This window comes from Meles meles, chromosome 2, assembly GCF_922984935.1.
Source record: "Meles meles chromosome 2, mMelMel3.1 paternal haplotype, whole genome shotgun sequence".
Taxonomy (NCBI): Eukaryota; Metazoa; Chordata; class Mammalia; order Carnivora; family Mustelidae; genus Meles; species Meles meles.
The window spans coordinates 98,076,668-98,104,295 of record NC_060067.1 but is presented as its reverse complement, the minus strand read 5'-3'; the positions used below and the strand labels follow the sequence as shown (position 1 = coordinate 98,104,295).

The window sequence follows — 27,628 nt, the reverse complement described above, 5'->3', positions numbered from 1 at the left end:
TATTAACATAAAATTGCTTCAGAATACATGAAGAACCACTATATTCTATTCATATAGGCCCTGAACACATTTTGCCTGCTTTTGAAATGTGTCTCAGAAGTTGATAAAAGGCAGCCAAGTCTTCAAGACTTCCTTTTTTTTGCTTTTAAACACTCTTCTATTTTTATTGAAAAATCAACATGATAAAATAAAGAGCCTTTGAAAAGAGGTTTCATTGCTGTATTACCTAAACACAATCACTTGTGTTCCATGCTTTACTTATATTCGTAGAGAGATATTTTCCCCGTAGTTGCAGTTTCAGTGTATTTATGTATTTATGTATTCATTTATCATTTATCATTTATGTATTCAGCAAATGTTGATTAAGTACCTGTCCTGTGATAGGGCATGTTCTAGGTGCAGGGGGAAACTGCTGTGAATAAAATAAAATCCCTACCCCTATGGTGATTATATTCCATGGAGGGAGGGTGGGGAGGCTAGACATTTGACACAATAGCCAACAGATCAGTAATGTCAGATGGCAGTAAATGCTATGAAGCCAACTAAAGCCCAGGAAGAGGAAAGAGAGTGCGGGGTATATAAACTAGGGTGGCTAGAGAAAGGAAGACTCCTCTGAGGGGGTGATATTTGATCAGAGACCTAAGTAAAGTGGGGGGGTCACCTCTGTGACTATAGGGTGAGTCCATGCCTGGCAGAGGAAACAGGAAGTGTATGTGCTTGGGAAAGGAACTTGCTTGGCATGCTCAGTGTGGAGCAGAAGAGCCAGTAAGTCTGAAACAGAGCAAGAAGGAGAATGGTCAGAGGTCACCAGGAATCACACTGTGAGTGCACTGTTGGTGGCAGGTATATGTTGGGTGATAGGAATATGGAAGTGAATAAAACAGCCTTTAACTGCCAGAAGTTGGTTTTCAAACAGCCCATATATATATAAGCAGGGAATTTCAATAAAATGTATTAGGTGTCATTATGAGGAAAAGAACAAACCGTAGTGAGTAGCATAACTAACTGTGCTGGGGAGGCAAAGATGCTGAAATAGAGTTTGGAGGGTGAAAGGAATTTTCAAGGAAAAGAAGGGAAGAAGGGGCATTCTAGATGTAGAAGGTATCACACACCAAAGCCAACGAGTTGTAAAACGTCTTGGCATATTTTAGGTTTTGGAAAATGTTTAATGAGATTTATGGGGCACCTTCCTGGCTCAGTTGGAAGACTGTGCAACTCTTGATTTTTGGATTGTGAGTTGAGCCCCACATTGGGTGTAGCGATTACTTAAACATAAATTATTTAAAAAAATTTTTACTGAGGGATGCCTGGGTGGCTCAGTTGGTTAAGCATCTGCTTTTGGCTTAGGTCATGATCCCAGGGTCCTGGAATCGAGTTCCACATAGGTCTCCTTGCTCGGTGGAGAACCTGCCACTCCCCTTGCTTGTGCTTTCGCTCTGAAAAAAAATAAAATCTTAAAAAAAATGCTTAATGAGATTTTTAAAAATGTATTTTGGAGAGTCATGGGAGGTGAAGCTAGAAAAAAAATTATGAAGTTCCCAAGTTAAAAAAAAATTTTCAAACATTACAATAAAGAATTTCAGACTGCTTTTCCTTTTTAATTTGAGTTATTTTATTCTATAAAGTTTAAAATTTTATTCACTGCATTAAGTTCATTGTTTTTCTCTATGATTTTTTGCCACTCTGTAAAAGCAGGGGAAATTGTTAACCATCAATTAGTAACATCAAAGGGAGATGTTATCCATTTCCTCAGTTGAAGCAAATAAAGAGCATTTCCCAAGCTACTTTGATTTTCAGTTTTTGGGAAACAAATCAAGATCTCAGAGTTATATGTATGCTAATACTTATTTTAAAAAACAATGTGTTTCCTAGTTTCCTCAAAAACATTGACTTTCCTTAAGTTCTAGAAATACATGTAGTAACGTATCTTGAACTGCAATTCCTTGGTCAAGTAATATTACTTTTTAAGAGATTTCACATATTTTGAATAACTGTTATTATTGTTTAAAATTTATTTACTTTATTATCTTCTACCCTAGCTAGAAACCTTTAGAAATGAATTCATATATATATATAAATAATATATATTATTTATATATATATATAAATAGTATATATTATTTATATATATAATAGCACATTGGGAAAGTTTATGTTCAGAATAAAGTTTACGTTCAACATCTAGTGTGTGTGTATATATACACACTAATCTAGTTGTGTGTGTATATATACATATATATATACACACACTAGATGCTGAACATAAGCTTTCCCAATGTGCTATTTTATCCTCTGAACCTCAACAGATTTCATTTCAAACTGGTTTCATTGGTACTCTCTGTTTGGTTTAGTTTTTATTTCATAATCATAGATTTAACTCTGCAATCCTGCTAGACTTGGAGGAGATAGGGAAAGGTGGACCCAAAAGAATGGCAGTGAGAACCTAAAGATTATAGGATATTGCCTATTAATGGGGTGGAAGGGTGCTCTCTTGAGCTACAGAAGTAATGGAATGGTCTGATAGTTAAGATAAAGCACATCTTTGAGTTGTCCACAGTGAGCGATGATGAACTTGCTGTTCTTGACATTCTTGGACCCCAGGCACTGCATGGCTTCTATAATATTCACATCCTCTTTCACTTTGCCAAAGATCACATGCTTGCCACCAACCACACAGTCTTGGCAGTGCAGATAAAAAACTGGGAATCATTTGAATTGGGTTTAGTATTTGCTATGGGCGAGATGCCAGGACCTGTACGCTTTGGGATGAAGTTCTCATCAATTAATTTTCGCCCGTAGGTGCACTTGCCACTAGTGCTATTATGGTGTGTGAAATTGCCACCTTGACACATAAATTCCCAAATAATTCTGTGAAATATGGAATCCTTATAACCAAGTCCCAGTGCTCAGAATGCCAATGGTTTCTGCTGTCTTTGGAACCTTTTTTTTTGCAAATAGCTTGCAGGCAGTGTGACCAAGAGGCTTGTCCTTGACTGCCATGTCCAAGAGCAGGGTGGGTTGACCTTGGCTAGGTGGCAGCAGTGTTGGTGGCATCTGCAAAACCTCATGGGTACTCTTTTTGAAGATTGAAATGCTTCTAGAATTCCCAGAATAGCATTGTATGCTGTCTGTAAGAAATCAGAAACCATGAATTTTTTTTATATGTTTGAATTGCTGTGTCAGCTATCCCTTGATGCTCTTCATTATAATAAGTACTATGGTGAACAAGTAATGTTTTGGGAACTGCAGGCTGTATAGAACTTGAGCTCAGGGACTGTGGGGTTCTCTAGAGGAGCAGGCAGCTCCCTGAGAGGCGCAATTGGGTCACTGGGAGTTTTCACAGGCGCCTTTTCGGCTAGATGAGAGGGCTTTCATTAGTATTAGCGTGATCCTTCATTTTTGAACATAATTCTGCAGTGGAAGTGTTTACCAATACAAAGTGAAGATTTTTAGAGCACACCACCGTTGACAATTGGCCTCACGTCTAAAAGCTTGATCATAGTCTTATTTGAATGGATTTCATGTAACAAATCTCAAAAACCTCGGAATATTAATCTTGTACAAAATGGTATTTAGAAAAGAAGAACTTTGATATCTTCAAAAGACACTGAAACAAGTCAGATGACCCGAGCTGGGATGGAAACTAACATTTACCTGCATGTGGGCCTTCTGCTAGTGGAACACATTAGTTCATTGACCTGCCACAATTGTTACACAAAGTTAGCACCGTTACACCAGTGTGCAAACTGAGGCTCAGAGAAGTTGGATGGCTTCTTTATCATTATTATCATTAATTGTATCATTAATTGGAATCCAGGACTTTCTGGCTCTAATGTGCATGCTGTCACCTATCAGTTCTGTTTAAATGCATCATTTGATCTTTCTGATTCTTAGTTCTGCTCTAGTTAATTTTCACAGCATAATGAACCACTCCAACACTTAATGGTTTAAAACAACAACAATTTAAATTCTCTCCTACTCCACTAGGCTCCACTGGCTTTCTTATAGAGTAGTCTCAGGGCAGCATTCCAAGAAGGTGAAAATGGAAGTTGCAAGATGTCTTAAGAACTAGGCTCTAGAACTCTCATGGTGTCACTTCCGTACATTCTGTTAGTCAAAGCAAGTCATAAGACCAGCCCAGGTTTAACAGATGAAAAATAGATTTTATCTCATGATTATCTCTTCATGGGAGGAGCTTCAATTATTCTACGACCACATTTAATCAGCCACTGTTCTTTTCTGCTTTTAATTTTTTAAGATGTTGTATTATGTCGCACTATTACCAAAGCACTTAAAAATGTTAGAAAGTCAGGTTTTAGATTCTTAAATGTGTCTTCTAATTTTGTCCTACTTTACCATTGTGAAGGAGATATTTGAAAGAAGAAAAATGAGTGTGAAAGCCTATAAATAGAGCCCTCTGTAATCTAAGGTGTAATTAAGATTTATAGAAGATGCTAAGATTTACAGTTGAAAGGGGTTTTTTTATAGATTAAAAATAAAAGAAAAAGAGATTTGAGACATAATCTGTAGCTCAAAGGGCATAGAAATTTTCCTCAAGCCTCAGAAGCATAATTGGTTTTCTGAAATGTAATAGAATGTGATTTTTCAAAATTAAATGCTTTGTTGCTTGTGTGTGTAGAATCAGGCAATGAGTAAATTTGTGTGAAGTCAAAGTCTTGCCATCCTTTGGGTAGTTAATAGTATTAAATCCAGACACTCTCACACCAAGAAGTGTGTGGAATCATATTATGGACATGGAATCATCCTGACTAAAGCAGAAATGCCAGATAACTCAATCCTAATTCCTTCTTCTAAAGTCTAATTCCTTTTGGCATCTCAAAATATTGTTGCAGTGTGCTAAAATGAGTTCTAAAATGGGAAACCTAAGTGGCGCTACAAAATTGAGATCCTCCAGGGATTTCTTTTCTGAGGGAGGGCTGGGTGAGATTCTGGGACTTTATTTAGGAAGAAGTTCTTACAAATTAACAACCTTGGGAGATGCAGGTTTCCGTTTATGGAACGAAGAAGTCACGAGAATAAAAGGTACAGCATAGGAAATATAGTCAATGGTACCGCAATAGCGTTGCATGGTGACAGACGGTGTTCAGAACAGCACACATGTGAGCATAGCATCCTGTATCCAGTTGTTGAATCACTATGCTGTGTACCTGGAGCTAATGTAAAATCATGCTTCAACCATAGTCAATTTTTAAAAATGTGTCGATGTGTCAAAAAATATTAACAACCTGGTCACCTTGACCCCACTTCCCATACTTGCTTAGCCTGCTTGCCTGTGTGAGGCATTTGAGTTTGAAACAGTGACAAAATTATGGCTGAAAAGAGTCAAACACCCTGATGTTTGATAACTAAAGAATCTGGGGGTTGCCCCTTGGCATATCGATAGTACATCAGTGAAATCATAGAGACTTTCCGGTATAGGGGTGCAAAGTGAAAAGATGAATGCAAGAGTTCCATTTATCTGCCTCCTATTCAGGCTCTGAATAACCGTGATGCAGAGTCTGCCTGTCTATGAGCCAGACCATAAAACCGGATTTTGGCAGTAAGACTTCAGCACAGATTGCACCTGCTGCTTTAAAAATGCTGCTTATCCATCATCCTCAGCATCATATCCATGTCCAATCCAACACAGCCTGAAATTTTGACTGCTCTCTATATTCCTGTAAAACGACTTCAAAGAATGGAGAAAAACAATTATAACTCCAGATTGCCTGGAATTCTGAATTCAGAAATTTAGGCAAACTGAATAGTAGTCCAGCTCTTTGTTCGAATTTTGGATTGGCCATAGTCTTGGTAAGAGGTGACACTTGATGTCTATATATATTTTTTAAAGGTTCTGAGTTGTGTTTGTCATGATTAAATTTTTCTCAGAGTACAGTTAATGATTTTCACAACAACTGGCAATTTTAAGATTGATTAGAAAGAAAAATTAACAAATGGCGGTGGTTCAACTTCCTGAAACAAAGAAATGAAATAGATCAACATGGATAATTTTGAAAATTGTCCAGATTTGTTTTGAGTAATAATAGCTAACATTATTGAGTGCTTATTATGTGCCAGTATTTTAAGAATTCCACATTAATTAACTCATTATCCCTGTGAGATATCCCCACTTTATAGATGAGAATATTGAGGCATAGAGAGGAAATAAAATTTGTCTATATTCACAGAGTAGAAGGATTTTTTTTTTTTCTGACAGTTTTATTTCCATGTCTGGTCTTAGTCACCCTCTTCTACCACCTCTTGGGTTGTCTTTCTCAGACATACATCCAGTTCAAAGAATTTCCCAAAGGCCTGGGTTTTTAGACGTTGTTACAAAGTGCAAGAGTCTAAACGTTACTGGGCTTTTTGGAATATTTTGTATGAAATGTAAGTATTTATAGTCATAGTGTAATGACAGATATAAAAACAAAATCCATCAATACAAAGATCGGTGGAAACTGTGGATTTTCCTTATAAAATAAAATCATGTGTTTCCACTCTACACATTATTTTTCGGGCACCTGGGTGTCTCAGTCAGTTAAGTGACTGCCTTTGGCTCACGTCATGATCCTGGAATCCCAGGATTGAGTCCCGAATTGCACTGGGCTCCCTCCCTGCTCAGTGGGGAGTCTTTTTCTCCCTCTGGCCCTCCCCACTCTTGTGCTCTCTCTCTCTCTCAAATAAATAAAGAAATCTTTTTTTAAAAAGCATTATTTTTCTCTTCTAAGATGGCTGAGTAGAGCCCATGTACATTCTCAAAATTATTTTTCTTTTTTTTTTTTTAAAGATTTTATTTATTTATTTGACACAGAGAGAGAGATCACAAGTAGGCAGAGAGAGAGGAGGAAGCAGGCTCCCTGCGGAGCAGAGAGCCCGATGTGGGGCTCGATCCCAGGACCCTGAGATCATGACCTGAGCCGAAGGCAGCGGCTTAATACACTGAGCCACCCAGGCGCCCCTCAAAATTATTTTTTTTCAATGTGGTCATGTGCAAAGATAAAAATTAAGGTTAGAATATGTGAATTTCTTCTGGCCACAGAATTACCATCTACATTGTCAAAGTATACACTTCATTTTATACAGTACCTATTAGAGAGCAAAACTGCCCTCCTTCCTGACTGTGAGGACTGGAATTTAATAAATATTAAATTTAGTAGAAGAAATAATGAGAAGAAGCAACTTAATTTACAGGCAAAACAATGGTACAAATCCTTGCTATTTGTAATTTGTCCATAGACCAAGAGCATGGACATCACCTGAGAGCTTGTAAGAAATGCAGAATCTCAGGTGCCAGCCCAGACCCAGGGAATCTATGTTTACATCAACAGGTGATTCAGATGCACAGTAAAATTTGAGAAGCCCTGGGCTAAAACTTTTGTATTCCATTAGTAATTAGTTGTATAAATATGAATAAATCACTTACTATTCTCTGTATTTTAATTTCCTCCATTCTTACCACTTAGTATACATTGATATTGAACAAGTTAATTCTGTAATCTTCGTTTAGTTGCCTGTAAAGTAGAGGTACTCATAATACCTACCTTATATTATTGTAAGAATTAAGTGATGTAATAATTGTAAGGTTTGTAGAATACTATCTGCATGTAGTATACAGTTAATAAATAATTACAGTTGTTATTTTAGTTATTTCTCTAATGTACTGTATTATAGATTATATGGCAAGTTGAATAATAAATTTCTCCCTAAATTTCCTATACAGATATATAAATGTGCTTTTTTCCATATTCTCCACTTCATGACATGCTGCAAAACTGTTTTTCAAAGTGGTTGTACCAATATAGATATGCTTTTAAAAATTGAGAAATTGGGGCACCTGGGTGGCTCAGGTGATTAAGAGTCTGACTTTTGATCTTGGCTCAGGTCTTGATTTCAGGGTCATGAGTTTAAGGTCCACATTAGGCTCCTTGCTGGGCATGGAACCAACTTAAAAAAAAAAAAGAAAGAAAGAAAAAGAACTGAAAAATTAAAAGCAGCAAAATTTTCCAAGAGTTAAAATGTCCAGTTGAAAAAACACTAGCATGGGGATTGGACAGGCTGTAATCTAGTTGCAGTTCTTTTTTTTTTTTTTTTAAAGATAGATTTATTTATTTATTTATTTATTTATTTGACAGAGCGCACAAGCAGAGGGAACAGCAGAGGTAGAGGGAAAAGCAGGTTCCCCACGGAGCAGGGAGCCGGAACTGAGCCAAAGGCAGCCGCTTAACAAATTGAGCCACCCAGGTGCCCATAGTCCCAATTCTTTTGACCTTTAACCTGTCATTTAATTTTTTTGTTTTTTATGGTAATTAGAATATTAAGTGCTTTAAAATACTTATAGTACTACTCTATGGATTTTGTAGAAATAGAAGACACAATAATTATGCATATGTTATTTTATTTTTTTAAACATTTTTTCATTTTTTATTTATTTGAGAGAGAGACATTGAGAGAGAGTATGAACGAGAAGGTCAGAAGGAGAAGCAGACTCCCTGTGGGGCCGGGAGCCCGATGCGGGGCTCGATCCCGGGACTCCAGGATCACGACCTGAGCCGAAGGCAGTCGCCCAACCAACTGAGCCACCCAGGCGCCCATGCATATGTTATTTTTAAAAAGATTTTACTTCTGTATTTGAGAGAGAAGGAGAAAAGGAGCATGCGCAGGGAGAAGGGCAGAGGGAGAAGCAGGGAGCCCCAAGGCAGTATCCTGGGATCATGATCTGAGCTGAAAGCAGAAGCCTAACTGACTGAGCCACCCAGGCATCACTATACATGCTAGATCTCTTTTTTATTTTTTATATGGTTTTATTTATTTATTTGACAGAGAGAGACACAGTGAGAAAGAGAGCACAAGCAGCGGGAGTGGGAGAGGGAGAAGCAGGCCTCCTGCCAAGCAGGGAGCCTGATGAGGGACTCAATCCCAAGACCCTGGGATCATGCCTGAGCCAAAGGCAGCTGCTTAACCGACTGAACCACCCAGGTGCCCCTGCGTATGTTATCTTAATCTATAAGAATTTGTGATAGGAATTTGGGATGACTGCTGTTTTGTGGCATTGATGTTGGAAAATTTTAGAAGCTTCAGAATCTTCCAGGTTATTAAATTACTGTTCCAGCCACAAATATATGCTCTCTCTATATTTAATCCCAAATTCGTTATTTCTACAAGAAATAATTTGCTATTTGAAAGTCTGCTCATTATATAAATAGTATCGTCACATTTATTAAAGCTTCGGATAAAAGTCTTCTGTCCTCTCTTCTATCACCTTATTGTCCAGGCGCTATGTGACCACACTGGGTGAATCATTGCCAAGCTTGCCACAAATCTTCACTGGATGAAAGGCAGTGACTTCACCCTAATTGTTCTCCTTTTGAAAATTCATTGAAATTTTTTGTTTCCCTTTTTTAGTGATGGAGTTTGTAGCAAAATATCAACTCTGTGATAACTAAGAAGTGTCTGGAATTCACTGTAATTCTTCTTTGATGAAAATCTGTCTCACATTCATAATTAATTCAGCCAGTGTTTATGTTGGACCTGAGTGTATAATGAAACTTCCATTAAATGAACAGAATTCTTGAACCTTCCATAGTTGGTTGGTTTTGTTTCTCTTTCTCAATTAGTGATGGTAAATTTTCCTGGTGAACATGAGGCCAATGCACTAAATAAATGTTTGCTTATTTTTTAAGATTTTATTTATTTATCTGAGGGAGAGAGAGAGCGCATGAGCAAGGGGGGAGGGGCAAAGGGAGAGAAAGAAGCAGACTCCCCACTGAGCGGGGAGCCTAATCAGGGGCTTGAATGCACGACCCGGAGATCATGACCTGAGCTAAAGGCAGACGCCCAACTGACTGAGACACTCAGGTGTCCCACACTAATAAATATTTAAATTGAATTGGATGTTGAAATGATTGCAAATTAAATAAAGTCATTTTTCCTGCTTATTCTAATGTATCTGCAAGTCATATTCTATTGAAGTGCTCTGTAATTTAAAAAGAAAAGAGTAGTTTCTTAAAAACTAAGGGAATGCTATTTTGCTTAATCATTAGATTCATAAGTAAGTAAAAACTCTTATCAACATATCTCTGAGGCAAAGACTTTAAGTCATTAGGAAAGAGATAGTCTTGAGGGAATCCCATTTATATAAAGTTTGAACATTTGGACATTTAACTGAAAACCTTTGATTATATATTTAAAACAATTACCTCAGCACCAAGAGGCCCAGAAAGAACTTACTGTCATAGAAAACAGTATATTGCTCTCATATATATATATATATATATATATATATATATATATATATATAGTTAAAGCTACAGTGGGTTTCAGTTCTCTTCCTCCTTTTTTTTAGCAGCTTTTTTTTTTTGCAAGATTTTAAAAAATTTATTTACTTGACAGAGACAGAGAGTACAAGTAGGTAGAGTGGCAGGCAGAGGGAGAGGGAGAAGCAGACTCTCTGCTGAGCAGGGAGCTCCATGTGGGGCTCTATGCCAGGCTTGATGCGGGTCGATCCCAGGACCACAGGATCATGACCTGCTTAACTGACTGAGCCTCCCAGACACCCCTTTTTAGCAGCTTTTAAAGATATAATTGACATAGATATTTAGTGTAGTACAAGTGGATGTTTTGACATATATATAAACCATAAAACCATCACCACAATCGAGATAATCAACATATTTAGTGATCTTTAGATTGATGGAGGTATTTCCTTGAAATCAGAACCAGATTCCATTTTTTCTCCAGGAAAGATTTTTCACTACTGGGTTGAATTTAAACATTAAAATGAGACTTGTGTACACACAAAATTTATTTGTGTGTAGTCCCAAAGCATTGTTTTCCAACTGTAGTTTGGATCTATTCATTTTAGAATCTGGGGTGTGGCTGGAGTGCAAACTGTAGCATGACTGGCCTCCAGTGGTGTCTTTGAAGAATAGCAAGGCGGCTCGATTCAAAGCAACAGGTGAGGTTTAGGGAAGAGCCATTCCATATTGGCTAAGATCATACACGTGCATTAATTGGTAGGGCTGGTGAAATGGAACGTCCATCACGGGAGGTGGGAACTGTCTTCCTCTAATCTTGGGATTCCCCCGCCTGGAAAAAGTGTTCTGATGCTAAGCAGAAGATTTCATGCGATTGTTGTTCAAAACCTTTTCCTAGAGGAAGATTTCTGCTGATTTTCATTTTCTAAGAGAAGAGACTGACTTCTCTCTGGCTATCTTCTCTCTGCTCTGCTGATACTTCCTCAAAATAGATCTTTATTGTATTACCTGTGTTTTCTTTTGTGCCTTTTTTTTCTTATGGCTTTTAATTTTGGTTAAATACTCCAGAAACTCTGAAATTATACGTATATAAGTAAAAATTAAGGATCCACAGAACAATGGCATTGTTAATGTGAAGTGATTTTAATGATGAATGTAGGTAACTGGGAGGTTTGCCTATGATTAGTAACAGGCATGGAGACAAGAAGTATTACAGATCTTAAAATACTATGTTTTGGCATGTCCTTTCTTGCTACTATTTCTCTCTTATAGTCTGTCGTCCACAGCAGTAGAAAGAGGAATCATAAATAAAATGAGGGAAACCAGGGGCGCCTGGGTGGCTCAGTGGGTTAGGGCTCTGCCTTCGGCTCGGGTCATGATCTCAGGGTCCTGGGATTGAGACCCACATAGGGCTCTCTGCTCAGTGGGGGGTCTGCTTCCCCCCCGCACCTGCCTCTCTGCCTACTTGTGATCTCTGTTTGTCAAATAAATAAATAAAATCTTTTTTAAAATGAGGGAAACCAGGGAAATAGTCTAGGTTAGAATAAGTGAAGCAGATAATTGCGTTTTTCTTTATAAGTGTAATAACAATTCTTCTATAGACAATCAAATCCTTCAGTGTAGGAAAAAGAGAACTTCAGATACTTGGATTGGTCAGGACCAGTTATGAGTGAGGCATGAATATCTGTACCACCACTCATTTTTTCTCAGACTTTTCTGCTCACCCCCTCCAGGCCGCCGTCAATACCTTTCTTCCTTCTGATTTCTAGCCGAGGGCAGGAACTCTGGAATCTTTATTTATTTTTTTTCCGAGGGCCTCATCTAAATACATTTATACTGTACATCTCACTGTCTATGTATGTTCACATTTATGTTCTTCTATACTTTTGGTCCTTGAGGGTTTGTATTAGTTAACTGTAATTCAGACCATGGCAGATGGAGACCATGTCTGGACCATGTCCAGATTTTTTTAGGTCTCATCACCCGTGGATACAAATGAAGTCAGTTTAATGGTCACATCTGTTCTTTGATGACCCGTAATAGCATCGTAATCTCCTGAAAACCCTGCTCTTCTTGCCGCATTCACCACTCTTATTTCTTTTTGGAGGGAGTGGGGGCATCTCCGGGGGCGTCTAACATGTGCTTATGAACGAGTCGTGTGAACCATCTCATCACTGCTGTAGAGTGTCTGAACACATTGTTCCTTTTCTTTCACTTCCCACTGCTCTGTCTCCAAGCTCCACTGAGTCACCAGCACACTTCAGGTGCCAAGGATATGTGTTACGTGATTGAAATTCATCCCCCATTGTATTATGTGTTGAAGGGTGATTGAAGTAAAGTAGCTTGTGCCCCAGTGCCTTACAAAATCCATCCCAGTTCTTTATAAAGTTCAAATATGCAGAAGATTTGGGAGCTGACAAGGCGTTAAATGTCTGTGACAGCAGGCAGCTCTTCCTGTTTTATGTTCCTGCATGAATCTCCTGTGATTTGCTGCTTCTTCCATTAGGATGAGTTCTATACCAAAAGGCTCCCTGGTCTCTTTATCAATTAGAATTAATTGATTAAATAATAGATTTGCCATTAGAACCTGTGAAGATCCACAGTAAGAGTGACTTAAATAACTTAGGAGTTCATTTCTCTCTCATAAAATAAATTGAGACATGAATAATCTGGGGCTGGTAAGGTACACACTCTACTGGGTCAGAAATCCAGGGTTCTCTCCTCTCTTCTGTTCTGTTGTCCTCACCATGAGGCTTCTACCTCATAGCCTGAACTGATGGTTCAAGATCTCACCATTATGTCCAGCAAAGTGGAGAGAGGTAGGGAGGGATAGTCATGCTTTTTCTTTAAGGACACTTCCAAACGTTCCAAGCAAGCCCTTTTAAAAAAACCCTACTGGACATCACATAGTTACATGACCACACTTGGCTTCTGATGAGGCTGGAAAATGTGCAGTCTTTGCTATGGCTACCATGTGCCCGACTCTTATTGTGATGATTTTATCAAAGCAAGAAGGGAGAACTGCTATTAAGGAAAAACAAGTGGACTTAGCCACAGTAGCATGCAAACAGGCTTCTGGAACACCCAGCCTACCAGTCAACCTTGGGCTAAACTGGTATTAATCACCTCTAAGGCCGTCATGGGCTATTTTATTTGGCCCTCTGTATGGCAAAATATTATCACTCTGTTAACTTCTTCTCTGGCTAACATTTTCTGTTATTTCAAAATTGTCCAGTGTGCTTTTCCTTTTTCTTTTTCTTTTTATCTCCTTGGATTAGCTTAAAGTGAGACACTTTCTCTCTGTGTTGTGCTAGAATTATCTATATGATGTGATTGATTTCCTGACTGTGATCTTTGTACCAAATTGTGTCAAATGGCATGCTTTGATGACAAGCATTCATTCCCTTGATAAAAAACTGGATAAAGACACAAGAATGGGAAACCATAGACCAATATCTGTCATGAAAATAGATGTAAAATTGCTCAATAAAATACTGGCCAAGAGGGGTGCCTGAGTGGCTCAGTCAGTTAAGCATCTGCCTTCAGCTCAGGTCATGATCTCCGGGTCCTAGGATCAAGCCCCACAGGGGCTCCCTGCTCAGTGGGAAGCCTGCTTCTCCTTCTCCCTCTGCCCCTGCTTGTGTTCCCTCTCTTGCTGTGTCTCTCTATCAAATAAATAAATAAAATCTTAAAAGAAAAACAAAACAATAAAGTTTACGTGAAAAGGCAAAAGATCCATAAGAACCAACACAATACTGAAGAAGAATAAGAGTCAAAGGACTGAGACGACCCAACCTGAAGACTTATTAAAGAGCGCAGAAATGAAGACAGTATGGTATTAGTGAGCAAACAGACACAGAGATGAGTGGAACAGAATATAGAGCTCAGAAACAGACTGTTCAAATATAGTCAATTGATCTTTGACAAAGGAGCAAAGGTAATTCAAGAGAAAAGATAGTCTTTAACTAATGGTGCTGAAATAATTGGATATCTGCATTCAAAAAATGAATCTAGATGCAGATGTTACACTTTTTTTTTAAGATTTTTTTTTGATGTTTTAATTAATTTTTTTTTCAGCGTAACAGTATTCATTGTTTTTGCACAACACCCAGTGCTCCGTGCAACATGTGCCCTCCCTATTACCCACCACTGGTTCCCCCAATCTCCCACCCCGCCCCTTCAAAACCCCCAGGTTGTTTCTCAGAGTCCATAGTCTCTCATGGTTCACCTCCCCTTCCAATTTCCCTCAACTTCCTTCTACTCTCCATCTCCCAATGTCTTCCATGTCATTTGTTATGCTCCACAAATAAGTGAAACCATATGATACTTGACTCTCTCTGCTTGACTTATTTCACTCAGCAAAATCACCTCCAGTCCCGTCCATGTTGCTACAAAAGTTGGGTATTCATCCTTTTTTTTTTTTTTTTTAAATAAACATATAATGTATTTTTATCCCCAGGGGTACAGGTCTGTGAATCACCAGGTTTACACACTTCACAGCACTCACGATAGCCCATACCCTCCCCAATGTCCATAACTCCCTCCCCCTCTCCCAACCCCACCTCCCCCCCAGCAACCCCCAGTTTGTTTTGTGAGATTAAGAGTCATTTATGGTTTGTCTCCCTCCCATTCCCATCTTGTTTCATTAATTCTTCTCCTATCCCCCTAACCCCCCATGTTGCATCTCCACGTCCTCATATCAGGGAGATCATATGATAGTTGTCTTTCTCCGATTGACTTATTTCACTAAGCATGATACCCTCTAGTTCCATCCACGTCGTCGCAAATGGCAAGATTTCATTTCTTTTGATGGCTGCATAGTATTCCATTGTGTATATATACCACATCTTCTTTATCCATTCATCTGTTGATGGACATCTAGGTTCTTTCCATAGTTTGGCTATTGTAGACATTGCTGCTATAAACATTTGGGTACACGTGCCCCTTCGGATCACTACATTTGTATCTTTAGGGTAAATACCCAGTAATGCAATTGCTGGGTCATAGGGTAGTTCTATTTTCAACATTTTGAGGAACCTCCATGCTGTTTTCCAGAGTGGTTGCACCAGCTTGCATTCCCACCAACAGTGGAGGAGGGTTCCCCTTTCTCTGCATCCTCGCCAGCATCTGTCATTTCCTGACTTGTGAATTTTGGCCATTCTGACTGGTGTGAGGTGATATCTCATTGTGGTTTTGATTTGTATTTCCCTGATGCTGAGTGACGTGGAGCACTTTTTCATGTGTCTGTTGGCCATCTGGATGTCTTCTTTGCAGAAATGTCTGTTCATGTCCTCTGCCCATTTCTTGATTGGATTGTTTGTTCTTTAGGTGTTGAGTTTGCTAAGTTCCTTATAGATTTTGGACACTAGCCCTTTATCTGATATGTCGTTTGCAAATATCTTCTCCCATTCTGTCAGTTGTCTTTTGGTTTTGTTAACTGTTTCCTTTGCTGTGCAGAAGCTTTTGATCTTGATGAAATCCCAATAGTTTATTTTTGCCCTTGCTTCCCTTGCCTTTGCCGTTGTTCCTAGGAAGATGTTGCTGCAGCTGAGGTTGAAGAGGTTGCTGCCTGTGTTCTCCTCAAGGATTTTGATGGATTCCTTTCTCACATTGAGGTCCTTCATCCATTTGGAGTCTATTTTCGTGTGTGGTATAAGGAAGTGGTCCAATTTCATTTTTCTGCATGTGGCTGTCCAATTTTCCCAGCACCATTTATTGAAGAGGCTGTCTTTTTTCCATTGGACGTTCTCTCCTGCTTTGTCGAAGATTAGTTGACCATAGAGTTGAGGGTCTATTTCTGGGCTCTCTATTCTGTTCCATTGATCTATGTGTCTGTTTTTGTGCCAGTACCATGCTGTCTTGATGACGACAGCTTTGTAATAGAGCTTGAAGTCCGGAATTGTGATGCCACCAACGCTGGCTTTCTTTTTCAATATTCCTTTGGCTATTCGATAAGATTATTTATTTATTTATTTATTTGACAGAGAGAGAGAGAGAGAGAGATCACAAGCAGGCAGAGAGGCAGGCAGAGAGAGAGGAAGAAGAAGGCTCCCCGCCGAGCAGAGAGCCCGATTCGGGGCTCAATCCCAGGACCCTGAGATCATGACCTGAGCCGAAGGCAGAGGCTTTAAACCACTGAGCCACCCAGGCGCCCCGATGTTACACTTTTCACAAAAATTAACTCAAAATGGATCAAGACTTAATTGTAAAACTCGGGACCATAAACCATTTATAAGATAACATTAGGGGAAAAAAGCTAGGTTACCTTGTGCTTTTAGATATGACACCAAGAGCATGATTTATAAAAGCAAAAGTTAATAAGTAGAGTTTCATTAAAATTTAAATCTTCTGTTCTGTAAAAGACACTAGTACAAGAATAAAGAGATATACGCTGCAGACTGGGAGAAAAATCTTTACAAAACACATACCTGGAAAAAAGGACTTGTATGAAAAATATGTAAAGAACTCTTCAAAGTAAAAAAAAAAAAAACAAAAACAAACAACAAAAAAAAAACCCTCTTCAAAGTAATTCAACCATAAGAAAACAAACAACTCTGGGCACCTGGGTGGCTCAGTGGGTTTAAGCCTCTGCCTTCGGCTCAGGTCATGATCCTGGGGTCCTGGGATTGAGCCCCACATCGGGCTCTCTGCTCGGCGGGGAGCCTGCTTCCCTTCCTCTCTCTCTGCCTGCCTCTCTGCCTACTTGTGATCTCTGTCTGTCAAATAATAAATAAAATCTTAAAAAAAAAAAAAGAAGCAGAAAGGATCCATTCCTGCTACAGCATTTAAAAAAAAAACAAAAACAAACAACTTAATTGAAAAATGGACGAAGGAATAGAACAGATACTTTACTAAAGACAGTACAGGGACGTCTGGGTGGCTCAATCGGTTAAATGTCTGCCTTCTGCTACGGTCATAATCCCAGGGTTTCAGGATCAAGTCCTGAGTCAGGCTCCTTGCTCAGCAGGGAGCCTGCTTCTCCCTCTGCTTGCCCCTCCCCCTACTTCTGCTCTCTTTGACAAATACATAAATAAAATCTTGAAAAAAAGAAAGAAGTTTTTTAAAAAAGACAATACAGATGGCAAATGAAGCATATTAAGATATGCTGGACATTATTATATGTTTAGAGAATTACAAACAAAACAATAAGACATTAATGTACACCTATTAGAATTTTTAAATTCCAAAAAACTGATAATATCAAATGCTGGTAAGGATGTGGAGTAACAGGGACCCTCATTTATTACTGTGGGAATGCAAACAGCAGTTCTTTGGGAAGTCAGTTTGACAGTTTCTTAACAAAGCTGAACATAGTTTACCATGCAATCCAGCAGTTATGCTCCTAGGTATTTAGCTAAGTGAGATGAAAGCTTCTGTCCACAAAAGACACTGCACTTGCATGTTTATAGCAGCTTTAGTCATAATTATGCAAAACCTGAAATAATCAAGATGTCCCTTAGTATGTGAACGGATAAATAAACTGTTGCAGCTATACAATGGAACACTTCAGTGATCAAAAGAAACGAACTATCAAGTCACAAAAAGACATGGAGGGATCTTAAATGCATACTGCTAAGTGAAAGGACTAAGTCTGAAAGGGCTCCATATTATTTAATTCCAACTGTATGATATTCTGGAAAAGACTACACTACAGAGGTAATAGAAAGATCAGTGTTTGCTGGGGTTTCTGTGCTGAGATGGACGAGTAATGACTCAATGAAGCATGGGGATTTTGAAGGTGGTGAGCTATTTTGTATCATTCTTTAGTGTTGGCTACATGACTGACATCCCAAGTTATTTTCCCCTATACATCTTAAGTTTTCTCCTCTTTGGACCAAAAGAAAAGGATGTCACAGAGAGAGGGAAGGCAGGAAGAATGAAACAGGACAGAAGAAAAAATTAATACAACATACATGCAACATGTAATTACTTTGTTCTGTTCTTCACAGAATTACTTTTCCTCCCTGTTACATTTACCTTAGTTACTTGCTTTCATCTACTTAGAAAATCCAACTGTAAAATATCTGAAACACCTGAAATTCAGCAGGGACCCCAGGGGAACTTTTCATTAAGCCCATGTAAATATATCCTTGTTTTGTCTACTCCTCATGAGATTAAATCACAAATAGAGCTTTTTTTTTTTTTTGTATTGCTGTAATCCATAACATAAAATGCAATTGATCTTATTGTGGAACACAGATACGATGATAACATTTATACCAAGGTGACTTGAAACTTTTCATCTTCTTTCACTTATTTCATTTCGTTATAACATATAAGAAAAGCCATTTCTATTCATATCAGAAAAGACTTGCCATTAAATGCTAAGAAATAAAGGCATAAGTGGCTAGGAATGGACTGAGTTCGATAGCCTTCATGGTCCAAAAACATCAACTGTTTCAAAAAATAGTGTTATCTAAGACTAAAGTGTTCTTTGAAGTGGAAAATACCTGTTTTTGAAATGAAGGAAAATATTAGTGATGTTTTAACAACTTTTGAAAGTAGTCAGAAGTTGCTCTAGCATACATCATCATGAATCTATTTTAAGTTACTAAAATATCCTGCTTAGCACTAAGCAAAATCCCGTAAAATAGGTGCTTAGTACTTTCGAAGCACATAGGATCTCTGGAAATGCATTACTGAATATTATTTGTGCTTTTAACGATTCATCAACATTTAGGAGGAGAAGCTTTTATTGTGAGTGTTTTAAAAGTCAGCTATACAAAGTTGATAGAGTATGTACATTAGACATATCCATTAGTCATTTTTCAGGAAATGGAATATGTATGCAAATCTGGACATTTATTTAAATATTAAAACAAGAGGAAGATAAGCCTAGTTTTGTAATAAAAGACTAATATTTGAATTTTAGCATGTTAAAAAAATTAGTTGTTATTTTTGTCCCCTTCCTTCTTCATGCCTGTCATTCTTTCCCTCAGAAGATACACAAACTGCTTACCCAGGCAGTAATTTTTAAAATATCAACAATCTTAGAAATCTGGGGTTCTGTGGTATTTGATGGTGTTAGAACAGGCTGACGTGTACATCTCCTTTATCCACATTATCATTCTCTAGCCTGTTTCTCTTTTCAGTAGTAAGCTGGGAGTAGAAACTCTACTAATGTTCCTGTTCTCTGAGTGAAATACCAGAATCCCTTTTTTCAAAAGTTAGGTGCTGTCTGTATGTGTGTGTGTGCGTGGGGTGTGTGTGTGTGTGTGTGTGTGTGTGTGTGTGTGTGTGTATGTGATTTTGATGGAGACATGGTGGGAATTCTGGGTTAAGAAAAGGGGGAGAAAAAGAAAAGGAGGTTTTTGCCCTTTTAAAAATTTTGAAAAACTTTATTATCACAAAGAACTTTACAAATCTAGACAGCTGCTTTGAAAAAGAAAATAATTGTGAAAAACATAAGAAAAAACTGAAAGAGAAGGTAGGATCATTTTTTAAAAAGGCACGTGAATAAGTCTGTGAATTAAAATTAGTAAAATAAGGTATAATGGGTGAGAGTGAAGAACCTAATTTTGGTAAAAGTATAGTATTGTTACTGGACAGAGAACCAATTCTGAACTCAAGTTCAAGTCACCACATGAAAATCAATACTCAAGAAGACAAGTGATGGTGGGAAAGGAAAGGCTGCTTTATTCAGAAAACTGGAAGCCTGGGAGATGTTAGCCTAATGTCTCAAAGACCATCTTCCCCACCCCACTGGAAAAAGGGAGGGAGGGTGCCTGTGTTCAGGAAAAGCAGGTACCCGGGCTGGTCTTTTGTTGGCATGACTCTGAACAGACAAGCTGTCATCTGGGGCAGCTGTTTCCAAATGTAATCAGGCCTTATCTGCTGGAAAAGTCTGGTTCTTCACTCTCCCAAGGCCAGTGGTCCACAAATCTCAAGGAAAAGAAGTTTAGTTCTGCTGCAGGCGGCTTGGGTCTGTAAGGCCCTTAAGCCAGCAAGCAAAAAGTACCAAGACTGGAGCAAGTTAACCCTTAAGACCAGTTGGAGTGCTGTAACAGGATCCTGGGACCCCTCCTGGCAGTGGCTAATTAAGGACAATGAAGATAGCTAGACTTCAAATACTCAGTGGTTTGGTGTTTGTAGAAAATGGCCCCAGGAAGTAGGTGATAATCCAAACAGATTGAGAAGGTCTAATGGACGTGACAGCGTACCCCAGCAGGCAGGTAAAGAGTGGAAACAGAAATTCAGAAGGGGAGGTTTGGAGATTCATTAGAATGATGGGCAGTTGGTAACAGGCAAATCTTGTCCGTAGGTAGCGCTTCTGAAGTCCTACATGTTTTACCGACCTAGTTTGGGATAATATTTTGACACCAAAGCATAAACATAGTTATCTAAAATGAGATGCAAAAGTGAATTGATCCTACACTCTGGCAAATTGGAAAGGAATTCCTTAATCCCTTTTTGCCTCAAGATAGGATTAGCAGAATTTGGAAGTGTATGAGTGTGGGGAAGTTGAAGAAGACTGTGGACCAGGCAACAACCTTAGGAACAATTTAGGAAGCTGCAGGGATGGAGACTAGGCATGTGAAGAGAGGGTTAAAAATAAACAGTTTTAAGTGATACACAGGAAAACAGGATTTTAAAAAGATTAGCTATGTGAGGTAAAATTAATTGGAAATTGATCCAAATAGTCTTGAGACTATTTCAAGACTCATTCATTTTAAAACTTACTATTAATGTCTTCAAACACTATTATCAAATGATTTTCCGGTTGGGTTTGATATAAGCATGAGGGTTTGTTTGTAAAACATTTTTTTTAAAGATAGTCGTAGTCTAGGACCTGACATGCTTCAGAAATTTAATACCCAAATTAAGAGCTGAATATTCTAGAGTGATTCTGCCATTGTGTTGAAAAATTTTCTTACTCTAAACAAAAAGCCTGATCTGTATTACTCCGATGTCTATAAGACTAGTACTGACTTAATGCATACCAGTGTACAGTTTGAGACTGCATCAATAAATAATTTTTAAAATTATAAATATAGTAATCTAGCCTAGAATGAGGTTAAGAGAAATACCAGTTAGGTATGTGACAACTGAGAACACAACAGATTTCTTGCTTGTGCTCAGATTTTATTTGCTTTGTTTTAATTTCTATTTTATTAAAAAAACCTACACAATATTTGGATTTATAATCTGCATTTGATTCTTCTAGTTTAATATTACATTGTATGGCTTGGCAGAAAGGATATTTCCTGTCTCTTCTATAAAACAGAAAAATATCCATTAAACAAAACAAACAAAATATATATATTTTTATGTATATATTAATGCAAGCATTAGTGTAGTCCTCTAAATCTCATGAAACAGAATTCCTCAAATAGTATTTTCCTGTACAAGATTTAATCTTTTTATCCAGCAGAGGGCTATCAAACTCCATTAATTTCTATTTACACACAAAACAACATATAGTTTATTTCACTCTTCTGTTTTCTTTCCTTTTTTTAAGCAGTAAATTCTTTTCTCAAAATGGAGATTATTGACGCGCCTGGGTGGCACAGTCAGTTCAGTGTGGGACTCTTGGTTTTGGCTCAGGTCATGATCTCAGGATCATGAGAATATTCTCGGGAAATGGAGTTCCCTGTAGGGCTTTGTGCTCAGTGCAGAGTCTGCTTAGGATTCTCTCTCTTCCTCTCCCTCTCCTCCTCGTGCCCCGTTCTTTTTCTCTCTCCCTCTCTCTCTCTCAAATAGACAAATAAATCTTTTTTAAAAAATGGATATTATCAATATGTAAAGGAGATCTGCCTGGAGCTAATTGCATTAAGGGGCGGGAGCTGTCTCTGCAGAAACCCCAGCGAGATGTGGAGGGTAATGGAAACTCCCCACTCTGATCTATCCAAAAAAAATTCTTCCAAATTCAAAGTCAGCTCTTCTTGGGTAGAGTTGTAAGTATTTTTCTCTCTGTAAAAATCCGAATGCTGACACGGCAGGATAAATACACAGCAGAATGATGTCCAAGGTATGGAAGTTCCTCATACTGGGATTGTCTTTAGTTGTAATTACAACTGTGAGGTTGTAGTCTTGATTGCTTTTATTTTGTTTCAGGAAAGATAGCACTTTATCTCCAATCTTATGAGTGAAGAAACCATTTATTTTAACAAATTTTCTTCACAGTATTTCATTGGTACGCCATACTGATGGACTGGTTGACTATGTACTTCTACATTTATTACGGTAATGGGGCCAGTTTTGCCTTCTACCAAAACTGAATTTTAGGGATTAATTATAAGATTGAAAAAGCAGGGGCACCTGGGTGGCTCAGTGGGTTAAGCCTCTGCCTTCGGCTCAGGTCATGATCGGAGGGTCCTGGGATCAAGCCCCGCATAGGGCTCTCTGCTCCGCAGGGAGCCTGCTTCCTCCTCTCTCTCTGCCTGCCTCTCTGCCTAGTTGTGATTTCTCTCTGTCAAATAAATAAAATATTAAAAAAATAAAGATTGAAAAGCATTCTATCTCCTGACCATTGCCACTTTGCCTTAGTAATAAATCCATTGGCAGAAGAGCCTTCTGTTTGGAACTATGCCTACTTATTGGTCTAACAGTAATTATTCCTTGTTTTGTTTTTCCACTCAAAACAAAGCTTCTGCATGGTGTCCCTTTATTGGTGTTGAGGCCTGGTCCTGAAATGGTGCTGAATTCAGTGAAATAAAATGAGTATAAATAGCTGTGTTATCATGGGGTTAACAAATACTTTCTCAGGCACATTTTTTAATAGGTTTTTTTTAAGATTTTATTTATTTATTTGACAGACAGAGATCACAAGTAGGCAGAGAGGCAGGCAGAGAGGGAGAGAGGAGGAAGCATGTTCACCGCTGAGCAGAGAGCCTGATGCGGGGCTCGATCCCAGGACCCTGAGATCATGACCTGAGCTGAAGGCAGAGGCTTTAACCCACTGAGCCACCCAGGCACCCCAGGCACATTTTTTAAATAAGATTTTTCTATTTATTTGAGGTAAGAAGGACAGAGGGAGAGAATCTTCATGCAGACTCCCCACTGAGCATGGAGCTTTCGGGCACATATTTTGTCTTAGTCTGTTCAGGCTGCTATAACAAAGTACTATGGGCTGAGTAACTAATAAACAACAGAAATTTCTCTCTCATAGTACTGGAGGCTGGAAATCCAAGATCGGGGTCAGGTGAGATTAGGGCCTCTTCCAGTTGGCAGACTTCTTGTCTCCTAACTGGGTGGCAAGGAGGTGAGGAGCTCTGTGAGCTCTTCTATAAAGGTGTTAATATCACTCATGGCCTAATCACTTCCTAAAGGACCTCCCTACTAATATCAGCACACTTTGCATTAGGATTTCAAAGTATGAATTTTGTGGGAGGGACACAAACATTCAGACCAAAACCCATGTTCACTGATTTTTAGACTCATACTAAAAAAAGATGGTTAAATAGAATAAAGTGATGAATACCGCTTCAGAATATCTACCTTTAGCCCCTAACAGGAAGTCATTGAAGTCTCAGTTTGTGCCTTAGTTTACTAATTCTGAATATGTAAAACATTAAATCAAAACCTTCAGTGAACAACACTTAGTTGGTTTATTTAGTATTTAATATTATGTAATGTGCTTATAGGTAATAAAAAAGGTAGCCTTTAAAAAAGAGATAGTTAAAATAAAGAATAATGAACAATGATACATACATCCTTTAAATGTTTTATTTTAACTTGAAGCATTAGATTGGAATTCTTTTACCAATGATTTAATGTAGGATGATTACCTTTTGTTTAAGAGTTTTCTACCATGTGGGGTTTTGCTTTGTCTTTTTTGAATAAATGGTATGTACTGGTAGGTATTATCTGTACTTTCTAGTTTGCTGTCTTTTAATGGGAGTCAGAACTGAAAGACACTTGCAAACCAATTTGATTGTGGAATTTCTAGAGGTTCCCAAAGCCTCCTCCCCAATTGTTTACATTTGTTTTGGCCATATCCCTAATTTTAGCAGTGGTATTTGTCAGGGATTCATCTTTATCAAGTCTTTGCAAAGCATTCATATTAATTTTCTTAAAACAAGAGCTTTGTTGTACCCATATTTCATTAGATAATAGGGTGACCTATTTAAATTATGTTATTGTAATAACAAATAAACTGGGATAAAAAATGTTCGTAGTAAACATATGTGGCTCTTGGTAAATATAAAATTTTCTGGTGGGAGAGGTATGCACACATAGTATAGAATAGCTAGTAAGCGCTAGGCTTTTTTTTTTTTTTTCTAAGAAAGTTTCTTTCTTTCTTTCTTTTTCTTCCTTTCTTCCTTTCTTCATTTCTTTCTTCCTTTCTTTCTTCCTCCCTCTCTTTCTTTCTTTCCTTTCTTCTTTCTTTTTTCTTCTTCTTTCAACTTTTTAAATTCTAATTAGTTAACGTATAGTGTAATTTGGTTTCAGGAGTTGAATTTTAGTGATTCATTACTATATGAATCATTACTATATCACCCAGTGCCCATCACAAGTGCCCTCCTTAATACCCATCACACATTGAGCCCAGCGCTCTACCACCTCACCTCCAGCAACCTTCAGTTTGTTCTCTTGACTATAGAGTCTCTTATGGTTTGCCTTCCCCTCTGTTTTCATCTAATTTTACATTTCCTTCCCTTCCTCTATGTTTATCTGTTTTGTTTCTTAAATTCCACCTATGAATGAAAACACATGGTATTTGTCTTTCTCTGACTAGCTCATTTTACTTAGTGTAATATACCCTAGCTCCATCCACATTACTGCAAATGGCAAGATTTCATTCTCTTTTTTAATGGCTGAGTAATATCCCCCTGTTTGTGTATGTATACCACATCTTTATCCAATCATCAGTTGATGAACATTTGGGCTCTTTTTATATTTGGCTCTTGTTGATAATGCTGTAAACTACAAGCTTTTAATATACAGTGGGCATCACTCAGTGTTTATAGAGGGAATGGAGACATTGTTAAATAAAGGTTAAGAACTTCTGTGTCTTTCCAGAAATGAGGAAAGAAAAGGTTAATTTGCTTAACCTTTTGTTAACCTTTGTCTCTGTGAAGACACTGAGAGCTAAGTGTATCACAGGACTGGAAACAGTAAAAACTAAAGATATTTTTAACTTACCAAGTTAATTAGGTTGAATATTGGCTGAAGTTTCTACGTAAACCATCAAGTTTGTTTTCATATAAAATTTTCAACATGTGAAATATAATCTATTTTTTCACGCATCCAATTCTTTAGATTTTGGTGGCTTTTTTGTGTTCTCAAATGTTTAAGGATGCAATTTTCTGTTAAGATTTATTCATTATCAAAACTTTCTATTAAAAATATAGCTTCTAAAGTCCTATAACACTATAGTCCTACAGTACATATTATTCCTACAATTTATTTGTTGCTTAAAATGCTCATTTACAGGGCACCTGGGTGGCTCAGTGGGTTAAAGCCTCTGCCTTCAGCTCAGGTCATGATCCCAGGGTCCTGGGATCGAGCCCCACATCCGGCTCTCTGCTCAGCAGGAAGCCTGCTTCCTCCTCTCTCTGTGCCTGCCTCTCTGCCTACTTGTGATCTATCTGTCAAAAAATAAGTAAATAAACAAATCTTTAAAATGCTCATTTACCTAACATTTATTATTGTCTGTTCTTAGGCAAATTAGTATAGCTTGGTGGAGAGTTAGAGGAAAAAAAAAAGTGTAATAACCATGAATCAATGAATTTAGATTACTTAACTTCCCAGCCAAGTAATGCTACATTGGGGAAACCAGACTATTTTGTTTGTTTGTTTATTTTTATAGCTCATCCTTTTTTTGTCAGTGGCTTGTCCGTACATAGTTCTATTATTTGAAATCTTTATGGATCTGTTTCTTTGTTTTGTTGTTTCTGCTGTATGCTAGGTTGTTTTGAATTTTTGCTGGTCACTGTACTTGGAAAATTATTTATGCAAATAATCTGAGGCCAAGGATGAAGGTCACTCCTTCACAGAAGATATATATTTACTGTAGTCTCTGTGATTAAAAACAATTTGGAGATCACCCTAAACTAAGTTCAAGGCTTGAGTTTTGTTATAACTCCAGGCAATGAAACCCAGATTGTAAATATGCTAGAGTACTGGTTATTTATTATTCTACCCGTAGCCCAAGAGTTTAGATTTTTGAGGTTTTCAGGTGATTGAAGGGAGGCTCCCCCTATTAGACCGCGCACCTTGTATAGACACTGGCCTTTGATTTCTGCCCCCTTGCTTAGGATGTTTTCAAAATGAAAGTTCACATTTTCTAGGAAAATACACCCAGGAAACAAAAGCAATTTCTCTGCTTGTTTATCTCCCAGTGGTTCCATTTTCCTTCAGAAATCCCTTATTATGTCAGCTATTTGTTGCTTTTAAGAAGTTATTTATATTGTATGCAGCATTCTTAGCTTGTTTCAGTGGGAGGGTTGGTCTGAATGACCTGGCTTCTATTTGCTGGAAACATACGCTCTATAGGTACATGCTTCCTCTTTCAGTAATTGAGTTGATTTAGAGGTGATAGAAACACTATGTCACCAAGGTTTGATTCTGCCTTACCTTTGAAAATGTGGTTCCAGAGAAAGTTTGATTGAATTTTATGCTTTGGTTTCCATATTTATGGACTATGACTTTGCATGAGTAGGTATAAAATGAAAAGTGCTGGTCATGCCTAAAGCAAGAAACATTGACTGCCTAGCAACAGATTTTATTTATAGGTCAATTAAACAAGGGTTGCAATAAAAGGGATAGCTTATATCTGTTGGTGAAGAAATGAAAATGGTGCATGGGAACTCTTCTTGAATCAGTGTATATGTTGGGAGGCTGGGGAGATAGTTAACTAGATGTGGTGGCATCCGGAAGCGGTAATAATCCAGATGTTTATACCATCATAAAAATTACTAACCACCCATGGATACAACAGGAGTATTTTTTAGCACTTCAGTTTTCTCATACCAAGAGTCCAGCCACAAGGGGGATTGTTTTTTGAATGGTTGTGTTATTGGAACAACATATTTTATGTTTTTTTTATATTTATTGCTGTATCCACTGCACAAAAACTCTACTGGGTATAGAATTGATTGTAGGAATTGCCAAAAGTGTTTGTGGCCATGTTTTAATGATAAGGGCACTGGGTTGGAAAACTAGAGATCTGAAACATCTGTCACTGATTTTATTGCTCTTCTTCAGCTTTGAATATATTCTAAGCTTGCATTTTGCCATCTTTCTATTGTTAATTTTGAAAACTAATGATTTATTTTTGCTATTAATTTACTGGCTGGGAATGCTGAGTAAGAAAGCTATAATCCATGGTCCATAAAAACTATAGGATTAATAGCTCAGTCATTTAAAACCCACATTTACTAGCTTTCAAGCCTACCACCTTATATGCAAATATAAAGTATTTCACAAAAATT

General features: G+C 37.9%; 1 protein-coding gene and 1 pseudogene across 10 annotated transcripts in view; one reads left to right on the top strand and one right to left on the bottom strand.

The window, feature by feature from the left end:
- The window catches only part of ANK2 (ankyrin 2), a 337,670-nt gene that overhangs the window by 45,099 nt on the left and 264,943 nt on the right, over positions 1–27,628 (top strand). The gene's annotated exons all lie outside the window — the stretch shown is intronic.
- LOC123932506 lies at positions 2,497–3,054 on the bottom strand (annotated as a pseudogene).